The following is a 6,883-nucleotide window of genomic DNA, read 5'->3' as shown; positions in this document are numbered from 1 at the left end:
TGAGAGAATTGTGATCGCTGTCTCCACAGTGTTCACCTACTTCCAGATCTAAAACCTGGCCAGGCTCGTTACCCAGTTCTAAATCGAAAGTGGCTTCTTCTCTTGAAGGCATGTCTACATACTGTGTCAGGAAGCCCTCCCGCACACACTGGACAAAAACTGACCCATCTATTGTACTCCTACTGTAGTGATCGCAGTCAATATTTGGATATTGTCTTGAGTGTTCCAGAGTTTTTCATTGTCCCACAGTCCAGATGAAGTTTGTATTCCTCACGTACGGGAGCGAGAATTCTTTCAATGTCTCAGATCAGTTCCTGTGCCGAGAACATCAGAGTCAATGTCCCTTCCTCTACTTGGACTGACAATTTACACTTCTTCAATCTCCTATGATTCCATTTCCCTAAGAGTTTCTCAAGATTTCCAAAGCTGGAGCCTAAATTATATGGTTTGCTTCCTAAACATTTTTCCAACAGCCAACTGACAATATTTTCACAGTATCTCTTCACAATCCTCTGGCTTGCACCATGTCCAGGGATGAGAAGTCCCATTTGGTGGAGAGAGTTCCTAGGCTGGTGAGGTTCACTTTGGAACAAAGATCGTTAAGTGGCAATTTCCTGCGGTTGTTTGTAATGATGGGAGCGGGGGCGGTGGGGAATGAGCACTTTGACGAGCAGGAGGAAGTGTTGCCAATGACCAGAGGCAGAGAACAGAGGACAAGGGATTAAAGGAATCTAATGAAAAGCAGCACTTCTGCTCAGGGCGTTCAATAACAACTGCAGAAACCCGATGTGTCGAGCAGTGTATCTGGAAAGAGAAACAGAGATAATGTTTTAAATGTGGAGCATTTCTGATGAAGAACTCGAGTTTCCTCAAGTCAAATGAAATTACAGGCCTGGTTTGCAAAACAGGCTTTCTGAACTTTGAAGTGTTCCAGCAGGAAAGCATTCATAACGTAGTCAGCAGGATTCGAACCTCCGTGGGGAAACGCCAATGGATTTCTAATCCATCGCCTTAACCACTCAGCCATGACTACAGACAGCACCGCACCCTGAGCATTGACCAAATCAGCCGTGATCTCATTGAAAGCTGCCGCTGACTTGAGTGAAATGTTTCCATCTCCATTCATACATTTGCTGTCATTTGTAAGGTGCGAGACACCAATGTAAAAGAAGAAAAGCACAAAGTTAGGAAAAGATATTTGCAGCAAAATTGAGTCGAAATTATTCATTGAAAGGAAAATCACACTTGGCAATTTGCTCAATCTCTTGCGAACATGACCAGCAGAGGTAATCAAGGGAGCTATTGATCTGAGTATTCTTGGACATGAAACAAACAATGTTTAATGACATATTCATTTCTTTTTCTGGCGAAGGAACCGGTCTTTCCAGATGCTCACAATGACAGAGATTTTTACCAATTAAAAAAGGCAAATAAATCCCATCTCACGCTGACACCATCGTGAGCGCTGCTGTTTTACAATGCCACAGCGTCAGGGTCAATTCCCGCCTCAAGCAACTTAATGTGTGGAGTTTGCACATTCTCCCCGTGGTTGCGTGCGCTTGCTCTGGTTTTGTCACACACTCCAAAAATGCATCGGTTAGTTGAAATGGCCGTGCTAAATTGATGGGGTTAATGGAGCGGAATGCATTTGGGCTCGGGCGGGTCGGTGTGGAGTTGCTGGGCCGAAGGGCCTGTTTGCACATTGTAAGTATTCTAATCTACAGTAGTCAATGACCAAGGTACGGCGCACGTTGTTCGATGGGGCATATAGAACTGTTCGATTGTTTTTCTTCAAAGTTTCTTTACAATTCAAACGGGAGAGGAAGAAGGGAAATGAATGTCTCCCATAATTCTTGCCTTCTTTTCTCATTCAGAGGCGGTATTTTTTCCTGTACTTTTTTTTACACTGTGGTTACTGTTAGTGTTCTTGTGAGCTACACCGGCTGGTTTCTTCTTTCCTCAATGTTCCTCATCTCTACCCAAACACACTTTCCATCCTTATCTCCTGAACCAAAGTAATCTCTAACCATTGCATAATTGCCAAGGAAACTGGGTTTTTCACACGCCTGGGTATGTCATTTTCCAATATTAATTGATCGATAACTGTGTTGCAATTGCGCACGAGAAGAGGAAAATAAAATAGAGGCCGGTGGTCCTAGGTTTCAAACACACGTAATTGCAGCTAAAACGCACGTTACTGCACACAATGCGATCACGGAAGCATGCTCCGAACCGTCAGGAAGCGCACAATAAGTACAATGATGGATGTCATGTCAGGAACAGGACTAGAAACACGTCTCTTGGGTCCTATTATGGACGTATTTCTCAATGAGCTATCGTGTTTTACATATGTTCCATCGGGGGTTACCTCACACAAGGAAGTAACCAGTGCTGCAGGCGGTCATATAATCCGAGTTCCAAGTCCCGGAGTCAGAGACACTCAGGCCCTGTGTGTACCTACAAGGAACAGCTGTGAATGGGGTTTACAGGGTAACTGAACTGCATTAATGCAGCTCGATGGTCGTCTGTCTGCTTCTCCTCTATAGTTTTCTGTGCAGTCCGTGCGTGCAATCCTGTCAACTACGTTTGTCCGGCACAAGATGGGCATTGGTCACTTGTCTCTGAGAGAGGCTGTTGGTTTATGTGTTGTCATAATTCCGAGTGTAAGGAGGAATCTGGCTGTCAGTTCCCAGAAACTTACTTTAATAAATGGAAGCGTGCTTTTTAACTTGCCGCGGGCATTATCTCGTTGCAAAGTTCGTGCACTGCGAATCACGTTGCGGGACTATCCAATTTTGGCAAAGAATTTGTTTGGCAGTCACGAGTTGCCACGACCAGCTATCCCGAGTAGCACTACGGACAAATGGCAAGAACTACAAATTCGATTAGAGCAGCACAGGTTTAATGTGAGAGGGCAAACAGAAGGCAGCCAGAAGATTTCTGGGTGTAGGGCAATCACTCAAGGTACCTTTTCATATGAAAGTCTGAGCATCAGTAGAATCTGGGACCAAAGTAGTCTATGTTGGTCATTCATATTCCAGACAACTTGCGTTGTTCCCTGTTTACTCTGAAAGTGAATAAGCATAGCTATTTCACCGTTATTTCGAAAGAAGATCCTGCATTGAATCTGTTCGCCGTTTTTTGATGTTGTGGCGAAAAGGTGGGCAATCGCGATGTGAAACGTTGCTGTACTTTCATTTCCTTCATTACTGTCCTGGTGAGGGAGAAAGGTGATTGGCTCTCTCAATCAGATGGGGGCACCGGCGCATTGATGGCCTAATTGAATCACGGATATAATTGGAAATGTTCACTTTTAATGGTTCGTTGTTGTGTTTTGTTTTATGATACTTGAGCACTTTCTGGGACTTGGCAATACACTAAATCTCCAGTAGGTTTGGAATTGCCTTGCTGTTATTTGTGCGAGCAGTTCATGTCAGAGACGACTCACGGTGCCTCACAGACAGCACTTAAGCTTCGGTGTGTCTGATCATGGTACTGCCTTTTCAGTTTTGATTCAGTTCCACAATAAGAGCTGTCAGTTTTTGGATTCGCTGGAGAGCAAAGTGGGTAAAGCGATATGTGAGGTATTTTCCTTCAGCCAAAATCTTTGATGGCGAACTTGGGAAAGTGTCAAGAAGGATGGTCATTGGCAGCAAATATCCGGAAAACCATCATCTCTGGATCGGTTGGGCTCATCCACCCTCCAAACAAAATAGCCAAACTCGCTGGCTGAGTTACAAAACTCATGCGTTTTTTTTTGGGAAATGGTGTATTCAAACCGTTGCCGGTGGCTGGAGCATCTCAGAGTTGTCGACAATGGAAACAAATCCCGCGATCCAACTTGCCCTTGCTGAATAGATAACCGAAATTAATGCATACATTTCTGCCAACATTTGTCCCTTATCTCTCCGAGGTCTTCCTATCTATGCACCCATTCAGATGCCTTTGAAACGCAGTGAGTGCACCAGACTCTGCCACTAAATGTGGCAATTCATTCCACACACACAAATGTTCTGTGTGAAAAGCATGTGTCCCTCACATCCCTTTTAAATTTTTCCTCTCTCACATTAAAGGTTTGCTAAGTAGATTTGAACTCGTGTGTCTTGTGAAGAAGTGATCCCTAACTATTTACTCTGTCGGCCTTCCTCATGATTTTATAAGCTTCTGTGAGGCCATCTCTAAGCCCTGAAGCTCCTGGGAATCTGACGAAGCCTATTCAGTTTCGTTCTCATGTTCAAGAACGGCAAACCTTGCAAATCCTTGTAAAGGTTTTCTAAACTTACACTTGCAAGAAGTGTGTCCAGCTGCAGCACTTGTTTGACCGCGTGGCCACTCTTGAGCTGCGGGTGGACTCACTGTGGAGTATCAGCAATTCTGGAGAGTTATGTTGCCTCCCAGGTGCTCAGGCCAGGGATGTCGCGCATCGGCTGAAGTGCATTCGAAAAGGGGATCGTGAACAGCCAGTTGTCTTGGTGCATACAGGCACCAACGAATAAAAAACGAGATGAGGACCTGCAGGGAGAATTCAGGGAGCTAGGAGAGAAATTAAAGAGGAGGACCTCAAAGGTAGTAATCTCAGGATTACTGCCAGTGCCATGTGACTGCCAGCGTAGAAATGAATAAAAAAAAACGGCACGGTGAACACGTGAGTTGAGGAATGGTGCTGCAGGGCGGGTTTCAGATTTGTTGGATTTTGTGACCAGCTCTGGGGAATGTGGAACTATAAGAAAATTGATGATCTACATCTGAACCAGGCGGGAACGTACGTCCTTTCGGGAGTTTTTGCGACTGCTGTTGGGGAGGATTTATACTAATGTGGCAGGGGGCTGGGAACCACAAGAGTAAACAAGTCGGCAGTGAGGTGGAAACTGGAAACGCTAAGAATCTGGAAGATAGCATTAATAATGGGAAGAGTAGGCAGAGAGCAGATGAATGCAAAAGAACTGGTGGCCTGAAATGCATCTACTTTAATGCATGCAGTATAGACAGATGAATTTAGGTGCCTGGAATATGACGTTATTGCGATCACAGAGATTTAGTGAAAGGAAGGGCATGGTTGGCAACCAAATGTTCTAGGATATAGACGCTTCAGACGGGAAAGGAGGGAAGTAAAAGGGGAATACGTTGCATTGCTGGTCAGGGATGATATCATGGCTGTGCGAAAGGAGGACACCATGTAGGGCTTGGGTCATGAGACACTATGGATGGAGCAGTGAAATAAGAAGGGTGAGGTTAGGTTTTGGGGGCTGTATTACAGAGAGCGTGAGGTGTAAGAACAAATAGTTAAACAGATCAGGGAAAGACGTAGAGGCAATAATTTAGTGTTGATTGGAGATTTCCGTTTTCCGAACATTGACCGGGTTCCTCTTAGCGTCAGAGGTCTGGATGGGATACCATTTGTAAGAAGCCTCCAGGTGAGTTTTCTGGAGCGGTATATCAATAGTCCGACGAGGGAATAGGCAATATTGGAACTGATATTGGGGAATAAGCCAGGGCTGGTGATAGCAGTTGTCGTGGGTGATTTCTTTGGGAAGTGTCCAATATTCTGTAAGTTTTAGAATACTCATTGACAAGTATGAGAGTGGTCCTGAGGAAAGAGTACGAAACTGGGCCAAAGCTAATTATATCAAAATTATGCAGGAGGTCGGAAATGTGGATTGGACATAGCTATTTGTAGGAAAGTCCACAGTTCATATGTGTCAGGCTTTCAAAGCTAGGTTAAATATAGTGCAGGATAGGCATGTCCCGTTGAAGGCAAAGGATTTGAGAGGCAAGATTCGTGAACTGTTGATGACAGGACAATTGTACGACTCGTCAAGAGGAAAAGGGAAGCATACTTAACGCCTCGGCAGCTAACAACATAATGGTCCCTGGAAGAACATGAGAAGAGTAGGACAAGTCTTAAATGAGGAATCAAGGGGGGTTAAAAGGTGTCATGAAACAACTTCACGCTAGCACAATTAAGGAGAATCCTAAAGCCTATTATTCATATATAAGAGCAAGCGAGTAACCAGAGAAAGGATTGGTCCACTAAAGGAAAATTAAGGTAGGCTGCATGTCAAATCTGAGAGAGTGGGTATGATTCTGAATGATTATTTTGCATCAGTGTTCACTGAGGAGAGGAACATGATGAATGTCGAGTCTAGAGTAAGACATTTGATTAATCTGGATCAAGTTGACATAAGTAGGGAAGCTGTGTTGGGCAGGCTAGGAGTAATTAATGTGGACAAATCGCCAGGAACGGATGGGATCTATTCCTGGTTCCTGAGTGATGTGAGAGAGGAAATAGCTGGGGCCCTGACAGATATGTTCGTGGCATCCTTCAGCACAGGTGAGGTTCTGACTGACTGGAACGTTGTTCATATTGTTCCCTGCAAAAGAAGGCTAGTAGGGATATTCCGGATAACTACAGAACAATGGGCCTAGCATCAGTGTTGGGCAAGTTGCTGGAGAAGGTACTGAGGGATAGGATCTATTCATGTTTCGAAAATAATGTGCATATCAGTGAGAGGCATAGAGTTTTTCCGGGGAAGTGACCAAGTTGATAGATGAAGGAAAGGCTGTTGATGTCATATACATGCACTACAGTAAGGAGTTAGATAAGGTTCCCCATGGTAACCAAATATAGAACGTAAAGTAACATGGTGTGCAGGGTGTTCTAGACTGGTGGGTAAAGAATTAGTTGAGCAATAGGAGACAGAGAGTGGCAGTTGAATGGAGTTTCTGGAAATGGAGAATGATGACCAGTAGTGCTCCACAGGGGTCAGTGTTGTGGTCACTGTTGTTTGTGATGTACTTAAATGATCTGGAAGAGAGCACTGTTGCAATGATCAGAAAGTTTGCAGATGACACGAAGATTTCTGGACTAGCAGAAATTATAAGT

At 44.4% G+C, this 6,883-nt stretch overlaps 1 non-coding gene across 1 annotated transcript; it reads right to left on the bottom strand.

The window, feature by feature from the left end:
- Positions 1-951: 951 nt before the first annotated feature.
- On the bottom strand, positions 952-1,033 carry trnas-aga (transfer RNA serine (anticodon AGA)). The gene has a single exon. It is a non-coding gene; the product is annotated as a tRNA-Ser (tRNA).
- Between the last annotated feature and the right edge of the window lie 5,850 nt (positions 1,034-6,883).

This window comes from Chiloscyllium punctatum, chromosome 28, assembly GCF_047496795.1.
Source record: "Chiloscyllium punctatum isolate Juve2018m chromosome 28, sChiPun1.3, whole genome shotgun sequence".
Lineage (NCBI taxonomy): Eukaryota > Metazoa > Chordata > Chondrichthyes > Orectolobiformes > Hemiscylliidae > Chiloscyllium > Chiloscyllium punctatum.
This window is presented reverse-complemented; position numbering and strand designations above follow the sequence as displayed.